This window comes from Schistocerca americana, chromosome 1 (genome assembly GCF_021461395.2).
Source record: "Schistocerca americana isolate TAMUIC-IGC-003095 chromosome 1, iqSchAmer2.1, whole genome shotgun sequence".
NCBI classification, from domain to species: Eukaryota; Metazoa; Arthropoda; class Insecta; order Orthoptera; family Acrididae; genus Schistocerca; species Schistocerca americana.
Genome location: NC_060119.1, coordinates 747121412 through 747145418, shown reverse-complemented (window position 1 = coordinate 747145418; position 24007 = coordinate 747121412). Strand labels below are relative to the sequence as shown.

At 44.5% G+C, this 24007-nt stretch overlaps 1 pseudogene; it reads right to left on the bottom strand.

Annotated features, from left to right (window-relative positions):
* Window positions 1–653: 653 nt before the first annotated feature.
* The window catches only part of LOC124594002, a 50116-nt pseudogene continuing 26762 nt past the window's right edge, over window positions 654–24007 (bottom strand).

Here is a 24007-nt window from a genome sequence, read left to right as displayed (position 1 = left end):
TCATTGTCCTTGATGCCTATCCGATGTAAACGGAAAGGAACTGAACTGTGGTTGGTATGCTTTCGAGTACATGCGTAGTGTGACTTTAACCGCTCAGGATGCAGTCTGTCATGGCGGGCAACAATCGCGTGATCTCCTCGGTGGTCGGCGATATGACTGGGTCACATACAGAGCAATACTTGTGTGAACCATCCAGTCTTGTAGTTTCCCACAGGGAAGGTTCACAGTGGCGTTTTGCACTGGTTAAAGTATTTTTCAGGTGTTTCTTGGAAAATGAGTAGTTCCAATGAGGAGCAGTTCTTGCTGCTTTTAGCATGACATTATTGGGTGCACGCAATTAATGAAATAAGAGAACCACTTGATGAATACCATCGTCTCTGTAGGAAACTTTAGTCACATGAAGACAGATTTTTTATATATTTTCTTGTGTCGAGACAAAGTTTCGAGAAACTACATGACCTACTGCAACAGAACACTGAGAAGATCGGCACCACGAACTGCAGAAGAACAATTTAAACTAGGGAAAGATTAGTCGTTCCTTTGAGATAAGATAATTAAAAATATACTCACAACTATGTTATATGATCAGTAATCTATTTCAGTATGTCAGGTAACATTATGAACATAATAATAAGTAATATACATTACAAACATTAGTTATTATTTGAAAATACTATTACCTGATGAGACTGAGAATGGGGCCCATAATTGTCATAGAAGTGACGTTCATTTTGACACGAATCATTGATTGATGAGCCAATGGGATTCATACAGTGATAAGCCAGGGACGTATCTGCTGAGCCAAATGCCGTATTATTATTCGTTGAGGTATAGAAAGAATTATCTGATTGCAATGGAGAGCGGAGTGTGGGTCCTCCAGGTGAGTGATCTGGTGTGCCAGGACCTCTCATTTCTGTTCTTGCGAAGAGTGTAGCTAGCTCTGTCTTCAGTATTGCTTGTGTTGTTGGCTGGAATTTTCTGAATGTGTCAGCATAACTGAGAAACAAGTGATCTATGCAATGAAAGTCACGTTTATCAGGCTTGCTTTGCAAATAAGCAATGACTTTGTCAACTGCAAAGTTTTTGGATGGATCGACATAGCTGACTTTCACTTTTAGGTTCAGGAATTTCATTAACAAGTGATCTGGAGTCTTCAGTGTCGATTTTTGGTATATTACTGATCGTGGAGCGGAATCGAAGTGTATCATTCAAAAATTGCTTGTGTTCACTCCACGGACGGTCGTGATACTTTTTGGCTGTCCCGTTAGAGCTTTTAAGCTTTCCTTGTGTCTCAAATAACTGTCCTGTAAATTTTTCCACTTTGATTTGGCTACATCACCTACAAGAAATTTGAATGTAAATTACATGATTATTATTATTAAACCATTGCATGGCTTCAGGAACAAGAGACAATGTAAGACTATAATAACAACATTTCAAAAAAAAAAAAATGAGTGGATGGAGATTAATGCACAGATTTTACAATCTATCGCGGGTTTTGTTAATCCTGCCTCTTGAGTTAAGTGGTGATATTTCCATAGAACTTTCATCCCCTAACACATATTTCTTCATTTCTAATCGAGAAGTCAAAAACCAATATTCATAGATTAATTTTAAAAACTTTTTAATATAACGAAATATTTTCTTCTCAACGCGAGAAATAACGTATATCACATGTATCAACGTATGCAGCTATTTTTTCATCCATTTCTCCCTTTTTCCTTTATTTGTATAGTAGATTGGAACTTTCAGTATCTTTGCAGGTCTTCGGCTGCAGGCGACAGTTTCCGAGCCATCGCTTTCTCTTTACGCTTGGGGCGTTCAACTGCTTCTAAGATAGTGAAGTTTGTCGAGACATATGGAATATTTTACAGCCAATCTCTTTGCCTCCTCCCGCGTCACATGTGAAAAAAAGGTGAGGACGGTTTTTCACAATTATGGTGCTTTCCGAACTGTGTTGGAAGAATAGATGGAAAAAAATCAACACAAAATGTCCCACGAGTAGTGGACCTGACAACTATTGCTACAAAAATCATTTTTCACTCGTTCTTTTAGCATTGCTGGACACACTCTACAAGTTTATGGTCGTTGATATAGGAAGTTATGGACGACATAGCGACAGTACTATTTTTGACAATTCAGCATTCTACCGACAATATATTGATGGGAAAAAAAATTGCCTCCAAAGTCACCACCTGGCACACATATCCCCGTTCGTCACGTTATCACAGGTAACGAAGGTTTTGCACTTCCGACGTAGATAATGAGATCGTATCCAAAAGACGGAATGATCTCCGATGCCAGAAAAAAATATTTCAATGCACAGCTCCCTCGAGCACGCCGTGTCGTTGAAAACACTTTCGGTATATTGGCTAAGAAATGGCGTGTATTTCTGAGAACCATAGATACAAAGGCTTTCCCGGCGATTTTAGGATCCGGCAGCAAACCCGAAGAGACTTTCAAAAACCATAGATACAGATGAATCAACTGCAGACTGCATCGTTAAAGCAACTTCCTGTTCGCATAACGTCTTTATAATGAAGAATGACAGTGAATGCGATATTAAACAGGCAGAATACGGCGTTGCGGTCGGCAACGGCTATAAAAGACAAGTGTCTGGCGCACTTGTTAGATCGATTACCGCTGCTATAATGGCAGGCTAGCAAGATTTGAATTTGAAAGGGGCGTTATAGTCGGCGCACGAGCGATGGGACACAGCATATTCGAGGTAGCGATGAAGTGGGGATTTTACCGTACGACCGTTTTACGAATGTACCGTGAATTTTAGGAATCCGGTAAAGCATCAGATCTCCTACATCGCTGCGGCCGGGAAGAGAACCTGCAAGAACGGGACGAACGACGACTGAAGAGATTCGTTCAACGTGACTGAAGTGCAACGCTTCTGCAAATTGCTGCAGATTTCAATGCTGGACCATCAACAAGCGTCAGCGTGCGAACCATTCAACGAAATATCATCGATATGGGCTTTCGGAACCGAAGGCCCACTCGTGTACCCTTGATGACTGCACGAGACAAAGCTTTACGCCCCGCATGGGCCCGTCAACACCGACATTGGACTGTTGATGACTGGAAACATGTTGCCTGGTCAGATTAGTCTCGTTTCAAATTGTATCGAGCGGAAGGGCGTGTACGGGTGTGGAGACAGCCTCATGAATCCATGGACCCCGCATGTAGCAGAAGACTGTTCAAGCTGGTGGAGGCTATGTAATGGTGTGGAGCATTTGCAGTTAGAGTGATATGGGCCCCCTGATACATCTAGATACGTTTCCGACAGGTGACACATACGTAAGCATTCTGTCCGATCGCCTGCATCCATTCATGCTCATTGTGAATTCCAACGGACTTGGGCAATTGCAGCACGACAATGTGACACGCCACATGTCCAGAATTGCTCCAGGGTGGCTCCAGGAACACTCTACTGAGTTTTAACAGCTCCACAGGCCACCACACTCCCCAGACATGAACATTATATAGCATATCTGGGATGCCTTGCAACGTGCTGTCCAGAAGAGAGCTCCAGCCCCTTGTACAGCCCTGTAGGATTCATAGTGTCAGCTCCCTCCAGCACTACTTCAGACATTGGTAGAGTCCATGCCACGTCGTGTTGCGGCACTTCTGAGTGCTCGCAGGGGCCCGATACGATATTAGGCAGGTGTACCAGTTTCTTTGGCTCTTCAGTGTACGTTCGTACTCACTGGTAACATTCAGCTTTTCTGCAATCATGGTCCATGTTTTTGCTTTCTTCTTCACATTTTTGTAGAACTGATGTAAAGTGTCGAACAAATTCATGTGCTTTCTCGTGGTTTCTATCAAACGTTTCGTTTCATCTCCCATCTTGAAAATGCCTCTCGACGAACTGATTTAGATAGAGATTGCTGCCCGCCACGGCTGACCACGTTCTATGTGCTAAAGCCTTTAAGCAAAGTACTTTCCGGTGGGACAATAGTCCGCTCACGAGGAGAACACGGCAAATCTCATAACCTGATTTCCCAAAAACTTCGCTCAGTGAAGAGGATCGCGCGATACTTTCGTGATTTTGTACAAACGTATCACGTGCCACCGCGTTCAAAACTGTTTCACCGCGACAGACGGCCACGTGTGTGACGCGGCCAATGCAGTGTTGTGTCATACAGACGTATCGCTGCATAGCGGCGGGCAGAGATCGCTGCCCGCCGCGGCTGACCACGTTCTATGTGCTAAGGCCTTTAAGCAAAGTACTTTCCTGTGGGACAATAGTCCGCTCACGAGGAGAACACGGCAAATCTCATAACCTGGTTTCCCAAAAACTTCGCTCAGTGGAGAGGAGTCAAAACAAGCGCTCGATTTATCCGTAAATATTCGACCGTTTCTGAAAAAGCGACGGTCAGAGTTTTCGAGGCATTATTCAGGTAGCTTATGTGCCTTTCACCGCACAGCAGAGTTAGGTGAAATGGTGAGATTGTGGATAGGGTCGTGGTTGTTTTTAATCTTGCGCCCCACGTTCGAAACGAGATTATTACTTTTATTTTTGTGTTTCATTTACTTATCCGTATCTGTAGAAGATTTCTACAAGAATGCTTTCCAGTTATTATTGATATAATGTTGTCCTTGTTCGTCTACTAATTGTACGTCAGATAAATGAATAAAAAAAATTAGAAAATTATTTGAAATTGTTTTCAGTGAAATTCCTGTAATGCATCTTGATTCGGAAAAATGATGTTATGAATGGTCTGCAGCGAAATTATTGCCAACGCGCCAAGTCTTCACCATTATTAACGACGTTTCTTTCCCGAGTGAGATTCATACGACGAATTATTACTGTGTCGAAGCTGCCTTCACGCGATGATCTTGGCGTTCGGAATATCTGTGTTCCGAATGTTTCTAAGATCGGTATCATCGAAGGGAAATCACCAACTCTTCCTGAAGAGTAAAGATATAAATAAGATATAATAAATAATGTAAGAGTTGGTATGAGCTAAAATACCAGACTATGAGAATTAAAAACGGTATATAACCTCTCAACGTACCACACACACACACACACACACACACACACACCTTATATAATAAATGGGACATTTATTGTGATACCCAGTTGTAATTTTACAATTAATGTATCGTCCTTGTACCTCCTAATTTGATAAGAAACATTCGTGTAGTAAACTTCTACGGACATGGGTAGATGAATAAAAACAATAAAAATAAAATAAGAACAACAATTGGGTTTCAAACACGGAGCGCCACGCTAACCACTGAGACACCATTTCATTTGAGCAAATCATGCGGTAAGATGCACATGAAGTACCTCGAAAACGTTGACCGTCGCTTTTTTCAGAAACGGTCGAGCCACACGTTCGCTTATTTTGATTCCTCGTCCACTGAGCGAAGTTCTCGGGAAATCGGGTGATGGCACTTGCCTCGACAGTGTGAAGTGCTCGCTCCAAGATGCTGCGCTCAACTTGTGGTGCGGAACCGGAAAGACCTCGTGGTTTTCCGCTAGTGCGCAGCTCGCCGCGCTACTTACAAGGGAATCTCCCCATCGCACCCCCCTCAGATTTAGTTATAAGTTGTTACAGTGGATAGGCCTTGAAAAACTGAACACAGATTAATCGAGAAAACAGGAAGAAGTTATGTGCAACTATGAAAAAAAAGCAAAATATAGAAACTGAGTAGTCCATGTGCAAGATAGGCAACATTAAGGAGCCTTGAGGTCAGGAGCACTGTGGTCCCGTGGTTAGTGTGAACAGCTACGGAACGAGAGGTCCTTGGTTCAAGTCTTACCCCGCGTGAAAATTTTAATTTTTTATTTTCAGACAATTACTATCCGTCCCTCCGATGCGAAGTAACTGCGCCGTAGTATGGGGACGCTACACCTATACAAGGAAACCTAAATCGGGCAAGGTAGAAGAATCTTTTTACCCATTCGCCAAGTTAGATGGGTCGACAACATATTCCTGTCATGTGACGCACATGCCGTCACCAGTGTCGTATAGAATATATCAGACGTGTTTTCCTTTGGAGGAATCGGTTGATCTATGATCTTACCATCAAATGTTTTCGGTTGCCATTGGAGAGGCACGTCCTTTTGTCTACTAATCGCACGGTTTTGCGGTGCGGTCGCAAAACACGTACACTAAACTTCTTACAGTGAACAGAGACGTGAATGAACGAACGGACAGATCATAACTTTGCGAAAATAAAGAAAGTAAAATTTCCAGTCGAGGGAAGACTTAAACCAAGGACCTCTCGGACCGCAGTTACTCACGCTAACCACGGGACCACGGCGCTCCTGGGCATAATTTCTCCTTTATGTTGCATATCTTGCGCATGGACTACTCAGTTTGTATATTTTACTAATTTTTTTCATAGTTCCACACAACTTCTTCCTATTTTCTCGATTGATCTGTGTTCAGTTTTTCAAGGCCTATCCACTGCGCCAACTTATAAGTAAATCTGAGGGGGGTGCGATGGGGAGGTTCCCTTGTTAGCAGCACTGGCCAGGCGGCAGTTGAAAGGTTTCAGATTGTGAGCGAAGCGCCCACGGCGGCGATGACGCGGTCTGTGTGTTGGCCGGCTGTTGCGTCACAGGGACGCTGTGTGACCTGCCCGTGGACCCGCGGACTGGCAGCTTATCGTTCATCCGTCTGGGTGACCAACGGAAGGGCAGAAACTCACGCGCAGATAACACTCTCTCCACATTACAGCTAGACATTTACCGTCAAGTTGCCGCTGGTTAGTCCGACAAATGCTAGTCTGTCTAAGTGTTTCGTCAATGCCAAAGAAGACGAAGTAAATATTCCTGAATTCCAATCAAGAACAGCTGCCAAGATGAGACACATAGAAGTAGATATCCTCGGTGTAACAAAGCAGCTTCAATCACTTAATAAAGGCAAGGGCTCCGGTCCAGATTGTATACCAGTCAGGTTCCTCTCACAGTATGCTGATAAAATAGCTCCTTATTTAGCAATTATATACAACCACTCGCTCACAGAAAGATCCGTACCTAAAGACTGGAAAATTGCTAAGTCACACCAATACCCAAAAAGGAAAATAGGAGTAATCCACTGAATTACAGGCCTATATCACTAACGTCAATGTGCAGTAGGGTTTTGGAAGATATACTGTATTCGAACATTACGAAGTACCTCGAAGGAAACGATTTATTGACACATAGTCAGCACGGATTCAGAAAATATTGTTTTTGTGAAACACAACTAGTTCTTTATACTTTTGAAGTAAAAAGTGCTATCGACAGGGGATGTCAAATTGATTCCATATTTTTAGATTTCCAGAAGGCTTTATACACCGTTCCTCATAAGCGTCTTCTAATCAAACTGCGTGCCTATGGAATATAGTCTCAGTTGTGCGACTGGATTCGTGATTTCTTGTCAGAAAAGTCACAGTTCGTAGTAATAGACGGAAAGTCATCGAGTAAAACAGAAGTAATATCCGGCGTTCCCCAAGGAAGTGTTATACGCCCTCTATTGTTCCTGATCTATATTAACGACATAGGAGACAATCTGAGTAGCCGTCTTAGATTGTTTGCGGTTGATGCTGTCATTTACCGTCTTGTTAAGTCATCAGATGATCAAAACGACTTGCAAAATGATTTAGATAAGATATCTGTATGGCGCGAAAAGTTGCAATTAACCCAGAATAAAGAAAAGTGCAAAGTTATTCACATGAGTACTAAAAGAAATCAGCTAAATTTCGATTACGCGATAAGTCACACAAATCTGAGGGCTGTAAATTCAACTAAATACTTAGGGATTACAATTACAAATAACGTAAACTGGAACGATCACATAGATAATATTGTGGGTAGAGCAAACCAAAGACTGCAATTCATTGGCAGAACACTTAGAAGGTGCAACAGGTCTACCAAAGAGACTGCTTAGACTATGCTTGTCCGCCCTATTCTGGAGTACTGCTGTGCGGTGTGGAATCCGCATCAGGTGGGACTGACAGATGACATCGAAAAAGTACAAAGAAGGGCAGCTCGTTTTATATTATCGCGAAATAGGGGAGATAGTGTCACAGACATGATACGTGAATTGGGGTGGCAATCATTAAAAGAAAGGCGTTTTTCGTTGCGACGGGATCTTCTCATGAAATTTCAATCACCAGTTTTCTCCTCCGATTGCGAAAACATTCTGTTGGTGCCCACCTACATAGGGAGAAATGATTATCATGATAAATAAGAGAAATCTGGGCTCGCACAGAAAAATTTAAGTGCTCGTTTTTCCCGCGTGCCGTTCGAGAGTGGAACCCTCTGCCAGGCACTTTATTGTGAATAGCAGAGTAATCACGTAGATGTAGATGTAGAATGCTAGTTTTGATTTATGAAGCAAGAAAGGGCGTGTGAGACGTACAGTAATGGTAGAAAAGTATTCACACACCGCCGTTCATGTAGAATAACTTTACTTGTTAGAACTAAAGGTCACAACCAGAGATATTGTTTGGTAACGAAACAGTATGGGGCTTCCTTCCTAATCTGTATATGTAAAACGATTAACTAAATTAGCCTTCTGCAAAAAGTAAATACAAAGTCTATACCGGCTGGCATCACACGGTGGGGGAAAAAAGCATTCCTAACGAACCATTTGAAACAAGGAACATCTTCAGTGGCAAACTGCACCTCGTGTTCTGATACGCGACAAATGCCGTGCAATAGCAAAATGGGCCGGAAAGAGAAGAAACAACTGTAGAGGAAAGACAAGTGGTTATCTCCTAATACGAAAAGGGAAAATCATATTCAGAAACAGCTGATGTTAGTGAAAGAAGCTGGGGCACTGTGGAGTCCATAATATCACTATGTACAGAAAGAAATACTCTCATTAATACCGAAAGAAGTGGTCGACCGCAGAAGCTAATGCAGAGAGAACACAACAAGGTAATTGTCTGCGCATGTTAGTGATCAGTTCTGCAAGGAAAGCACACCAACGGGTGTTCGCTATATTTTATGCTGTTCAGGCTGTGCAGCCAGGGTACCTACAAGAAAACCATACTTTAGCGATAACAACAAGAAACTGAGACTTGCTCGAGAGCATATAAGCAATAACACAAGTTTCTGGAACAAGCTACTGTTGACAGATGAAAGTAAATTTAACATATTTGTAAATGATGGCAGAAATTTGTTGGGGAGACGACCAAATACTGAGCTGGGTCTCAAACGCATTCAGTCCACTGTGAAGCACGGTGGTTGAGGAAATAGGAATGTATGGCTACATTTGGTGTTGAGCACATTTTTTGTCGCGAGTAACGTGGACAGCTTTCAGTATTTAAATTCCCTAAAGGAAAATATGAAAGAAGTGTCGATAGCTTGGGTTTAGCTCAAATTACTACTTTCTACAAGACAGTGACCCGAAGCATACAGCGTAAATTGTTATAAAAAATAGTTTGTGATTATTTTACCATACTATCCATATTCTCAAGTTTTCAGCACAGAGTGCAGAAATTATTAGGATACGCTTGAAAGAATGGCCAAAAAGCATTAAATGGCAAGCAACACTATTCTGAAACAATATATACAACGAGAATGGAAAATATTACATCAGAGATCATCAAAAACATTGTCATTATATTTATGTACAGTGTAATTTTCTTTGAATGTATGAATACTTTTTCCCCCACTATGAGAAGCCACTTGGTATAGAAGATTTATTTACTTTTTTCAGAAGGCTAATTTAGTTAATTTTTTATACATACAAATTAGGAAGGAAACGCCATACATAACACTCCTGGTTGTGATTTTGTTGTTCTAATGAATAAAGTTATTACACATGCACAACGGCGAATGAAAACTTTTTTCCATCACTGTACATTGACAATGTGTCCCATACCTTTAGGGCGAGACATTTCGTCAAAGGCTGTACCTGACTTATAAATGATGGATAGTTGTATCAGCAAATACTTCGTATTCAGTAACAATATTTTATTTTCCTGTTTCAGTCCAACTCCCTACTCGAGCAATACACTGTCGTTTTTGGGCGTTACATCTGCTTCAACTTCTCACCTAGGAGTAAACGAACGATACATTAGTTTACGCAACAAAACAGCGTCTTTATGAATGAAAAAACACCCGACTCTGATGCAACATTGTACAGCGTTTATTGTTTTAGAAGCCAGTTTTCGGATGTTACGCCATCGTCAGGCACAGAGATAGATGTATGGCTGCGAAATTCTCGTGGTATCAGTGTTGTTAAACTACATTCTTCTACAGAGTAGATTGTTTCCAAAGAACGCTATTGTTAATATTTGATTTAGGACTAAAACGAGGGCATTATAACAGTAAAATGGGAAGTAAAACTATTTAACTGAAATAATTCCTCTCTTTCTAGGCCTAAATCAGACATTAACTATTGTCATCTTCGAAAACCAGCTAAGATGTTCTGTACATGAATCTAGTTTAAAAATTTTGATCCTACAAAAATTTCACAGCCACACATACTGTTCTTTGTGCCTGAGGACGGATAACAGCCGAAAATCGGTTTGTAAAATTATAAATATCACAGATTACTACACCGGTATTGTGCATTTTTAGGGTTCCGTGCCTCAATCGGAAAAAAGTTCCCTTATAGGACCAATTTGTTGTCCGTCTGTCTTTTTGACTGACTGTTAAGATCTAGTTTTCTCAGGAATGAGTAGAGGTATCAATCTGTTCCTTTTTCACGTCCCATGACATTTCTCCCTGCGACAATAATATAACGTACAAATTTGACGTCCATCTGGGCAGCGGTTTTCTTTCCACAGCGTTTGGAACCTGGAACTTGTTATGACTACCTTTGCACGCAGTGTGGTTCTTTAGTGGGTACAAGAGCGAGGAACAGACACCGTTCAAGAACAGAGAATTAAGATATTAATTTATTTTACATCTAACATCAAATAATAAAAATAATATATAGCTTTGTTGCTGTAGCGGCACGTCAGGTGCTGATAGTAGCTTTGAATGTAGAAACATGTACAGATACAAATGATTTATACAATGAAGCGCCACAGAAACTGGTATAGGCATGCGTATTGAATTACAGAGATATTGAACAGGTAGAATATGGCGCTGCGGTCGCTAACGCCTATATTAGACAACAAGTGTCTGGCGCACTTGTTAGATCGATTACTGCTGCTGCAATGGCAGGTTATCAAGATTTAAGTGAGTTTGAACGTGGTCGGCGCACGAGTGATGGGACATGGCTTCACCGAGGTAGCGATGAAGTGGGGATTTTCCCGTACGACGATTTCACGAGTGTACCGTGAATATCAGGAACCCGGTAAAACATCAAATCTCCGACATCGCTGAGGCCGGAATAAGATCCTGCAAGAACGGAACCAACGACGATTGAAGAGAATCGTTCAGCGTGACAGAGGTGCAACCCTTCTGCAAATTGCTACAGATTTCAATGCCGGGACATCAACATGTGTCAGCGTGCGAACCATTCAACGAAACATCATGGGCTTTCGGAGTCGAAGGCCCACTCGTGTACTCTTGATGACTGCACGACACAAAGGTTTATGCCTCGCCTGAGTCCATCAACACAGATCAACATCAGTATGTTGATGACTCGAAACATGTTGCGTAGTCGGACGAGTATCGCTTCAAATTCTATAGAGCGGATGGACGTGTATGGGTATGGACACTACATTACGAATCCATGGACTCTGCATGTCAGCAGGGGACTATTCGGGCTGGTGGAGGTTCTGTAAAGGTGTGGGGCATTTGAAGTGATATGGGACCCCTGATACGTCTAGATACGACTCTGACAGGTGACACGTAGGTAAGCATCCTGTGTGATCACCTGCAGCCATTCAAGTCCATTGTGCATTTCGACGGACATAGGCAATTCCAGCAGGACAGTACAACAACCCAAACGTCCAGAATTGCTACAAAGCACTCTATGTGATCAAAAGTATCCGGACACCCCCAAAAACATACGTTTTTCATATTATGTGCATTGTGCTGCCACCTACTGGTATTCCATATCAGCGATCTCAGTAGTCATTAGACATCGTGAGAGAGCAGAACGGGGCCCTCAGCGCAACCGCCGATAGTTGAAGTGGGTCGTAATGTGTAATAAGCAATCATCTATCCAGACCATCATGCAGGAATTCCAAACTACATTAGGATCCACTGCAAGTACTATGACAGGCGGGATATGGGAAAACTTGGATTTAATGGTCGAGCGGCTGTTCATTAGCCACGCATCACGCCGATAAATGCGAAACGACGCCTCGCTCGGAGCAAGGCGCGTAAACATTGGACGATTGAACAATGGTAAAAGTGTGGAGTGACGAATCATGGTACACAATCTGGCGATCCGATGGCAGGGTGTGGGTATGGCTAATGCCCGGTGAACGTCATCTGCCAGCGTGTGTAGTGCCAACAGTAAAATTAGGATGCGGTGGTGTTATGCTGTGGTCGTGTTTTCCATGGAGCGGGCTTGCACACCTTGTTGTTTTGCGTGGCACTATCACAGCACAGACGTACATTGATGTTTTAAGCACCTTTTTGCTTACCACTGTCGAAGAGCAATTCGGGGATGGCGACCGCATCTTTCAACACTTGTTCATAATGCACGGCCTGTGGCGGATTGGTTACAAGGTAATGGACTGGCCTGCACAGAGTGCTGACCTGAATCCTATAGAACACCTTTGGGATGTTTTGGAACGCCGACTTGGTGCCAGGCCTCACCGGCCGACATCAATACCTCTCCTCAGTTCAGCACTCTGAGAAGAATGGCCTGCCATTCCCCAAGAAACCTTCCAGCACCTGACTGAACGTATATGCCGTGCGGGATTAGCCAAGCGGTCTGAGGCGCTGCAGTCATGGACTGTGCGGCTGGTCCCGGCGGAGGTTCGAGTCCTCCCTCGGGCATGAGTGTGTGTGTTTGTCCTTGGGATACTTTACGTTAAGTAGTGTGTAGGGTTAGGGACTGATGACCTTAGCAGATAAGTCCCATAAGATGTCACACACATTTTGAACTGAACGAATGCCTGCGAGAGTGGAAGCTGTCATCAAGGCAACACCATATTGAATTCCAGCATTACCGATGGAGGGCGCCACGAACTCGTAATTCATTTTCAGTCAGGTGTCCGGATACTTTTGATCACATAGTGTAGATCCAGGAACACTCTTCTGAGTTTAAACACTTCCTCTGGCCACCAGACTCCAAAGACATGAACATTATTGATCTGGGATATCTTGCAACGAGCTATTCAGAAGAGATCTCCAGCCCCTCGTGCTCTTACGGATTTATGAACACCGCTGCAGGATTCATCGTGTCAATTCCCTCCAGCACTACTTCAGGCATTAGTCGAGTCCATGCCATGTCGTGATGCGGCACTTCTGCGTGCTCTCAGGGGCCCTACACGATATTAGGCAGGTGTACCAGTTTCTTCGGCGCTTCAGCGTAAATCTTTCACTCTTCAGTAAAATGTCTATTCAGAAGACGTCGAGTCCTGATCTCTATGAAAGTCTGTAAATGTTGTTCAACTGCCAAACACACACAATGCGGCCAGTATATGAATGTTCGAACTTACGTACTCCCGCCGCTGAAGCATCTCATTGGCAGCGGCGTAATAGTTCGCTGCGTCGCTATAGAAACTTGGCGGCGTAACTGTCATCGCGCGTATTTGAAAGTAGGGCCGACGGGATAGCGGCCGATACAGCAGAACTTTTATAATGAACACCTCGTACATAATTAAGTTTGTACGGAACCCTCAGAATGCGAGTCCTACTCGCTCGAGTCCGGTTTTTTTCATGCACAATGTATTAACATATTCGTCCAAGAACGACCGAAAAATCAGTTTATGGAAAAACATGTCCGAAAGGAAAGTGAAATAAATAAGTATTAACGATTAACTTCGTTTTGCTACGAAATATCTGTCTTATACCTTCCACATCTGCACTTACATTCTAGATAATGTAACATGGCTCTGAGCACTATGGGACTTAACTTCTGAGGTCATCAGTCCCCTAGAACTTAGAACTACTTAAACCTAACTAACCTAAGGTCATCACACACATCCATGCCCGAGGCAGGATTCGAACCTGCGACCGCAACAGTCGCGCGGTTCCGGACTGACGTGCCTAGAACCGCTCCGTCACCGCGGCCGGCAGATAATGTAACATGATTACGACTGTACTACGGTGTTCAAACGACACACTTTAATGTGTGATTCTAGGATGTATTACAGCATCAAAAACCATATTACAATTGTTTACAAAACAGGTAAAATAAAATAAAAGATTGATGGTAGTGGCAATTAAATATTACTTTTACATTGTTGCATCGCTATTTCGGCCACGTTTTCGATAGTACACTGCTCCACACAACTTAAAGACGAGACAAATAAAGTAACATAACATACTAACTACTCGGTGGAAATGAATGAAAGTATGGGGCGATGTTGCTAGAGGTCTCTGAGTCGCGAACAGACATTTAGACGTCAGGTCGAGGCCCACGAGAAAGACCGGCCGCGGAGCGTACGTCACGAAGGTAGTCCTGAACTCGCTCGCTCGCTCGCTCAGCTCAGCTTACAAAATGCGTTTCTAAACCTGTTAACTCGCAGCTGGGCGAGTAAGTACTAACGGGAATTGCATCTTCCACTGGAATCTGCTATTGTGAAGTCTTACTGATTAACAGCACTACAGCAAAATTTAGTTTAAGATTAATACTCGATATAATGGTATAACGGCTTCTTTATAGCATTTAGTCTCTTGTGCTTAACAGTACTCATTACGTACTGGAAGTGGTGCCTTATGCAACTGATAATCATTTTAGTATGATTTTATTTTATTGTACGCCAGTACAGCCGTAACAAATCATAAGCAGGCCCATGGACTTCTCATCATTATAGGACTGATAACAGTAAGATTCCACAATAGAGGATTCCAGCAGAAGATTCAGTATTCGTTTGTACGGACACGCCTAGTTACGAGTTAACACGTGTAGAAACGTACTTTGTCTACTGAGTAGAGCAAGCGAGCGAGCGCAGGACTACCTTCGTGACGCACGCGCCGCGGCCTGTGTACGCGTCAGGTGGTGCGAGGTAGGCGTGACTACAGCGCCAAAGGCGGATGGCCCGCAATACGAGGCACTTCTAGGAATGGGAAAAGATAGTGTGTGCCAATCAGTGAGCGGTTACGGTGCATTGTGGTGGTGGTCTTCATTGTAACGTGTTCCGGATGTAATGCCTCTTGCAGAAATTTTATAAATAATACAACTCAGTACATATGTCGAAATATCTCTTCTTATCTTACCGATTCCTAAACTTTAATATACGATGATCAGCAATGTAAAGTAGTTTCAAGCCCTATAATTCCTCGGAGTGTGCATTTACTCCATGGAATAGCTTCTCTGCTATCTATGTTTTCTCTTATGAAAAGAATGATTCAGAGCTTGCCGATTAGCCGTGAAAAGAACGAAGATGTATATGTATGTATTGTTGAGCTAGTCGCCATCTTGATGAGATTCTGTATGAGAAGGAATTTAATACATGAACTAAACTAAAGTAAGTGTGTTCGCGTATTATTTAACTGATTACTACGCTGTCTTGCACGGGATCAGTGGGGAACATCTGATTTACACTGGACGAACCTGCCGTTTTGTACGCTCAAGATATCCAGTTTATTACTTTCAATAAATGGGCTAACACGGTCTTACCGGCAGATCTCCGGCTTCCCCATGTGATCACCGAAAGTTAATAACTATTACAAATGTTTTCAGGAGATCGACTGACAATTTTCGTCGCACCGAGACTTCGAAATTGCTTCACTGCCTTATGGAATTGAAGTTAAGCTCAATTTAATCAGGATAGGACAGTATTGAACTGTGTGAATGTGATAAGCCTGCTTTGTGAATGAAAATTCCCTTAATATACGCATGTTTTTTTACTATCCTGATCAGTGGAGCTAAATCAGGCCGGTGTGAGAGAGGTTTTTTTAATTTCAGATCCCACAAAAATATTAAACGGAGACATCATTTGGAGGACTTCAAGTGGGAAAGAATCATAGGGAAACTGAAAGAAGGTCGCAATGTGTCGGGTGTAACTCAGGAGTGTGATTTTGCTTACAATATTGTTTCGCGTTCATGGGCAGCGTTCCGAACCAAAGGCTCTACTGCCAGAGAGAGATGAGGTGGTCGACCGCCGCCCACTACAGCAGCGCTTCCAGCAGTTTGACAGCCGGGTGGTGGAGGGTAGGGGAGGGGGGGTGGGGGTGGGGAAACAACAACAGCGCTTCCTTCATTCAGTGCTGGCACTGCACCTGTGCTAACTGGTTCCGCATTGCACAAGGCGACAATCACTTTGTAACGCTTACGGTACGCACGATTAGTATACTGTTCAATCACCAATGTTGGCAGCGACCAAACATAAAACATATTAGCGGTCTGAGGTGTGGGGTTGATCTGTTATTCTGTTATTCTGCGCAACAGATTAATCTGAGATGTACCCTTTACCCTGTGGCTCCTGCAAGATGCAATTTCCACCCCCACACTACTACAGAAGTCAGACAGACGCTCCTAACGTTCTAAAGAGAAATGCCTGAAAAAGCTTTCAGCAATAAATATCTTCTGGAGTCGTCCACTGTAAGGAAATGACACAAAAATTCACAAAATTTCTTACGTACGTAGTGGGATACTTGGGTACAGGAGTAGTGCTAGTTAGTGTAAGAAAAACATGAAACTAACGAAAGTTATTATTTATTTTGCAAAAATTCTGAGAAATCACAATGGCACTTTTAGTTATAAATTGAACAAGTTATATCCTGGTTCTTTTCAGAATGTGAAGTTACCTCTCAAGGATTGGATTCGCTAATGAAATTTCTATACAAAGTTTAAGATGGTTGTTGGATTGGCAGAATGGCTGAGAGGCACGCCTATTCAACTTGAATAATTGTCCTTTAGAATGTTGCTAGGCACGGTCGAGGCTGTCGCATGTGAAATGCAGTGAAGTGTACTGTTGTGGAGGAAATATGGGGCTCGCAGTAGCTGTAGCGCACAATACCGTAAGCTGCGATGACTGCTGTCTGCGCCGCTCGCTGCTGACAAATAAGATAACTCTCGTTCTATCTGGATTGACCTTCGCCAACCAAACTCTCCCTATGCCTTGATGAAGTCAAGGATTCCTATTCGCCCCTAGTCTAACTATTGGCATGGTACACCGGTCAATTAACCAGTCCACCGCGATGCCACTCAAAATTCGCTCGCAGGCGTTTAATTATAACTCTGTCCGTTCACACCGCACAATAACTGTGTTGGCCAACACAGTGAACAACGCTTAATCGCAAGGACTCAATATAGAGTAGCACTTCGATTTGCTCTTGATAGAGGTGCTCTCCCAGTGAAGTACTGAGGAGAGACTTGTTCCTCGCTCCAAGAGCGACAACGGAACGGTGCCTCTCCACACCAGACGTGAAGGGGTATATCTTTCGGTCTCTTCCTTTATCCCTTCAGCTCAAAGCGTCAGAAATATCGTCTGCCAATCAGCATTGCTCTTCTAAAACGGGAGAATGACGTTTCGTTTAAGGCGACCAATCCAGAAACCTGTAGCATTGGTGCTTGGCGTTTGCTGTCTCCCTGTGAAAATCTCTGAAACTGCGTGCTATGTGTAAATAATGCGTAGGCTGGCCGCTCCCACACAATGTAGCGGAATTTGCTTTTAAGCCGAACACGGGGTCGTTCCCCCCTTTCACTTGGGTCCACACTGTCCGCTACATGGGCGGTCACCGGCCGACATAGGCTAGGTCGTCCTCTGAAGGGACCAGCGTCCCGTTGTGCGGTTTCTCTCCCAAACTAAAAGCTTCTGTGACCGTCGTGTCTGGAATGTATGTGTGTGCGCCAGCCTCGGGTATTTCAACCATGGTGTGCTTACTAGTTAATTGCATATCGTTTACATGAATTCATACAACATTGACTTTATCTTATCGAGTTTGGATTCGAATGAAGCGTCTTGATGTGCGGAATATGATTGTGAGGGCGGAATATGTAAGCAATGAAGGTCAGGAGACCACGACGTCTTACAGCGGTAGAAAGTCAACAGACCCCTTCCGATCCAGAAATATGTCCGCCCCGGTAGCTGAGTGGTCAGCGTGACAGACTGTCAATCATAAGGGCCCGGGTTCGATTCCCGGCTGGGTCGGAGATTTTATCCGCTCAGGGACTGGGTGTTGTGTTGTCCTAATCATCATCATTTCATCCCCATCGATGCGCAGGTCGCCGAAGTGGCGTCAAATCGAAAGACCTGCACCAGGCGAACGGTCTACGCGATGGGAGGCACTAGCCACACGACATTTCCATTATCCAGAAATATTGCGCCCTGGTCCAGGACGTTGTGAACAAGCAGTACATGGAATTGTCGATGTATGTCACTCCAACAGAATGAGAATAAATAAGAACAGTAACTGGTTAATGGGATCCAGTGCTTGTCGCCCTGTGCAATGGGCAAAGTTGACACTTGTGAGAGTGCTGTAAATTATAGGTGGTATCGTAACCGACATAGTGAGACTGGCGAAAGTACGAGGGCTATCAGTAAACAACAGACGTTTTGGACCATCGCTGCGGTGGGAGGGGCTACAGTCGCCATCTCGGTGCCAAGCGTTTCCACACTCAGTACACACCCAACGGTGGTAGCGCGTGGTCTGTGTCCCTGTACTTTGCTTTCTCTGACGTGATGTCCGCCCCGATAGCTGAGTGGACGTCGTCACGGTAGCTCAGTGTGTTCGGTCAGAGAGCTGGTTAGCCTCTGTATTAAAAAAACTGAGTGGATCAACAAACGAACCTTAACGGATGTCATGTGACGTCCGCAACGACCAAACCCAACGATAAAAAAAAAAAAAATAGTGGTGAGGGTGACGGATTGCCGTCCTACGGACCCAGGCTCGATTCCTGGCTGGGTCGCGGATTTTCTCCGCTCACGGACAGGGTGTTGTGTTGTCTACATCATCATTTTATCCCCATCCGGCGCGCAGGTCGCCCAATGTGGCGTCAGGGGCCTCCCGGCCAATGACGCCCGACCCTCATTTCCATTTTTTTGTGACGTGATAAAATGTACGCTGCAATAGAAATTCCCGCCACTTGCGAGGTACGTTCTGTGATAATTTTGTTGGCAAACAACTGCAAACCAGGTGAAATTTGTCGCGACCTTCGCGGTGTGTAACAGAAACGCACTGATAAGTGAAAGCCGAGTAAGGCAGTGGTACACTGATTTTAAAAACGGGCGTACCAATGTTCACGATACGGACTGCTGTGAGAGACCTAGCTTTGTGACTGAGGAACTGGCGAAGAAAATCAACAACAGAATTCTTGAAAATAGTCGTTTCAGGATTAGGTAAGGTTAGCAAAAAAAAAAATGGTTCAAATGGCTCTGAGCACTATGGGACTCAACTGCTGAGGTCATTAGTCCCCTAGAACTGAGAACTAGTTAAACCTAACTAACCTAAGGACATCACAAACATCCATGCCCGAGGCAGGATTCGAACCTGCGACCGTAGCGGTCTTGCGGTTCCAGACTGCAGCGCCTTTAACCGCACGGCCACTTCGGCCGGCAAGGTTAGCAAAGTTTTCCCCAAATTTCACGGAGTCTGGTACACGAAACTGTGGCGGAGGAGCTTGGTTACCACAAATTTTATGCTTTGTGGGCTCCCAAAGCCTCACGGAAGATCACAAATAAGAGAGACTAGCTGTGGCACTGACCTTTCTCGAAGATTACGAGAAAAATGATAACAGAGTTACCGATCGTATCGTAAGTGGAGACGAGACTTGGGTGAAGCACGTTAATTGCGAAACAAAAAGGCAATCGCTGGAATGGGGACACACAAACTCTCCCAAGAAACCAAGGAAGGGTTTGTAAACGCTGTCAGCAAGGAACATCATGGTACTGATTCTCGGTGATTCACTTGAACATGGCTCAACAGTTAACTCAGAGAGGTATTGTCAAACACCGACAAAGTTAAGGCAAGCGGTACAAAACAAGCGTCGGAGAAAACTTTGCGCAAAAGGTTTGTTTTTTCATGACAATGCAAGTCCACACACGGCCATTCGTATCCGAGAGCTCCTGTGGCGTTTTGGATGTGAGGTGTTCGGTCATTCACCGTACAACCCGGGTTTGGCACTGAGGGACTGCCACCTCTTTCCAGCAATGAAGACATGGATCGCCACGCAACACTTTGATACTGATGCCGCACTCCGTGCCGGTATAAACCTGTGGTTGCAACCGCAGGTGGCAGATTTCTACAGAAACAGAGATTGTGTAGTAAAATAACGTAAGAGTGCACCTTTATATTGTATGTAATAAAATATGGTTTTACCAATTTGCTAATTTTTTATTTCAAAACGTCCGCTACTTTCTGGGTAGCCTTTGTACTTTTAACAGTTGCTATCAGCAAAAGTTGTTGCTATAAAGTGTGCTTTGTTTATTTCAGCAAAAAACTAAGTATTAATTTTCGATTATCTCAGCGTACTTCGCCCAGGATCCTCTACTATGCAGCTACTACAGGCAGCAGTAGCAGACCGCGACAGACGCAACAACAGATAAGTAAACCGCTTTTGTGACATTTACGAGTTCCGAACCAGGAGCGAATTTTATTATATCTGTGTGGTTTAATAGTTTAGTTTCTTGAGTCTCTGCGTGTAAATTTAAAATCTAGTAGCCACAGTTCTCGCTTTTTCGTTTGCGTCAGAAAGTAAACCGATTTTGTGACATATTACAAGTTTCTTGTCAGGGGCAAATTATTTAGTTCACCTGAGTGCTCCGGTAGTTAGGTTTTTGAATATCTGCGTATTACTAGACACAGTTCGTGCGTTTTCGTCAGGTTTTACGGTAGATTTCCGTAGCGCGATTCGATAGTCCGCTTATCTGCATAGCTTAGTTTTCCATGGCCTTTAGTACGGACAGGGACTGCGATTGTTGTGTGCAGATGCGAGCCGAGTTGCTGACACTTCGCTCTCAGCTTCAGGCTGCTATGGCTTCGGTTAGACAGCTTGAGGCTGCAGTGGATGGGCACCACTGTTGTGGGCCGGCCGTGGGGATCCAACGGACGTCCAGCTCGTCAGAGTCCTCCGATCGGTCATCACCGGTGGCCAACCCAGTTACTGCTGGCACTGAGGCTGACCACTCACACAGTGAGGGCCTGTTCCAATCACCAACTTTCTCCTCCGAATGCGAAAATATTTTGTTGACACTGACCTACGTAGGGAGGAATGATTATCACGATAAAATAAGGACAATAAGAGCTCGTACGGAAAGATATAGGTGTTCATTCTTTTCGCGAGCTATACGAGATTGGAATAATAGAGAATTGTGAAGGTGGTTCGAAGAACCCTCTGCCAGGCACTTAAATATGATTTGCAGAGTATCCCTGTGGATGTAGATGTAGGTGTAGATGTCTCTGATTTTGACGCTAGAAATTCGTGACATTTTGTACACATATACACTCCTGGAAATGGAAAAAAGAACACATTGACACCGGTGTGTCAGACCCACCATACTTGCTCCGGACACTGCGAGAGGGCTGTACAAGCAATGATCACACGCACGGCACAGCGGACACACCAGGAACCGCGGTGTTTGCCGTCGAATGGCGCTAGCTGCGCAGCATTTGTGCACCGCCGCCGTCAGTGTCAGCCAGTTTGCCGTGGCATACGGAGCTCCATCGCAGTCTTTAACACTGGTAGCATGCCGCGACAGCGTGGACGTGAACCGTATGTGCAGTTGACGGACTTTGAGCGAGGGCGTATAGTGGGCATGCGAGAGGCCGGGTGGACGTACCGCCGAATTGCTCAACACATGGGGCGTGAGGTCTCCACAGTACATCGATGTTGTCGCCAGTGGTCGGCGGAAGGTGCACGTGCCCGTCGACCTGGGACCGGACCGCAGCGATGCACGGATGCACGCCAAGACCGTAGGATCCTACGCAGTGCCGTAGGGGACCGCACCGCCACTTCCCAGCAAATTAGGGACACTGTTGCTCCTGGGGTATCGGCGAGGACCATTCGCAACCGTCTCCATGAAGCTGGGCTACGGTCCCGCACACCGTTAGGCCGTCTTCCGCTCACGCCCCAACATCGTGCAGCCCGCCTCCAGTGGTGTCGCGACAGGCGTGAATGTAGGGACGAATGGAGACGTGTCGTCTTCAGCGATGAGAGTCGCTTCTGCCTTGGTGCCAATGATGGTCGTATGCGTGTTTGGCGCCGTGCAGGTGAGCGCCACAATCAGGACTGCATACGACCGAGGCACACAGGGCCAACACCCGGCATCATGGTGTGGGGAGCGATCTCCTACACTGGCCGTACACCACTGGTGATCGTCGAGGGGACACATCCAAACCGTCATCGAACCCATCGTTCTACCATTCCTAGACCGGCAAGGGAGCTTGCTGTTCCAACAGGACAATGCACGTCCGCATGTATCCCGTGCCACCCAATGTGCTCTAGAAGGTGTAAGTCAACTACCCTGGCCAGCAAGATCTCCGGATGTGTCCCCCATTGAGCATGTTTGGGACTGGATGAAGCGTCGTCTCACGCGGTCTGCACGTCCAGCACGAACGCTGGTCCAACTGAGGCGCCAGGTGGAAATGGCATGGCAAGCCGTTCCACAGGAATACATCCAGCATCTCTACGATCGTCTCCATGGGAGAATAGCAGCCTGCATTGCTGCGAAAGGTGGATATACACTGTACTAGTGCCGACATTGTGCATGTTCTGTTTCCTGTGTCTATGTGCCTGTGGTTCTGTCAGTGTGATCATGTGATGTATCTGACCCCAGGAATGTGTCAATAAAGTTTCCCCTTCCTGGGACAATGAATTCACGGTGTTCTTATTTCAATTTCCAGGAGTGTAGATTGTAAAGGCGTAGGTACAGCTGGTCAAAAACAGTCTGAAAAGCTTGCAGGGATGTTGCAGGGAAGGTTGTGCTGAGAAATAATTGTTAACAGAAACATTCGATACGGTGCGCCGTTTCCGACTTAGGTAGCACTGAAGTTAGCCAATCACACCGTTGCGTGCGCAGATTCAAGCGGCCCGCCAGGTACAGTCAGTGTCAGTTGCTCTCATAGCGTAGATGATAACACACGATCCTTACTACCGTTGTATATTCAATTTTTGTATGACTATTTGTACGGTTTTAGGAAATCAAACGAAGAACACGTTTGATGACGCTGTCTATGGCGGGCCACTTGAATTTGCGCGTGCAACTGCCTGATTGGCTAACTTCAATGCTAACTCGGAAACGGAACTACGTATAGATTTTTTAACAACTATTTCTCAGGAGAGCCTACCTTGCAACACCCTTACAAGCTATTCAGACTGTTTATGACTACCCTGTGTATGGGACAATCAAATGAAAAACGGACAGATGGAAAAAAGTAAGTAAAATGTCCATTACTTCAAAAGTAATCGCCATAACCGTTAATAAAGGTATTGCACTGTGAGGCAAGATGATCAGTGCCTTCATAACAAAATGTTTGTGCCCAGGTGTGCACCTCTTCACCCGAAGCGAATCGACAGCCACGAATGTTTTTCTTCAGACTCCCAAAAATACGGAAATCACGTGGGGAGAGTTCACGATTATGAATGGTGTGTGTGAGGTTCCTAGCATATAGCTGAAGCAAGCTTGGCAACATGTGGACGGGAATTTTATTGGCAGGTTGTTTTGACTACCAGGTAGAAGTTTCGCTGGAAAGCCCTTACAGATCTTCCATACACTCCTGATCTCTCCCCATGCGATTTACACATTTTTGGAGCCCTGAAGAAAGACATTAGTGGCTGTCGATTTACTTCAGACGAAGAGGTACAATAATAGTTCCATAGGCAACCACAAGCTTTTTCCATGTCTCACAGTGGGATAAATATGTTAACAGTTATAGCTGTTAGTTTTGAAATAATAAATAGTTTACTTACTTCTTTCCATCTGTCTTGTTTTCATTTTACTGTCCATTATAGTTGCAGTGCTGGTAGTGGGCTCGGTAGCTTAGCAGCAGACATTCTGACCTTTATTATTGAACTAAAGTGTGGGA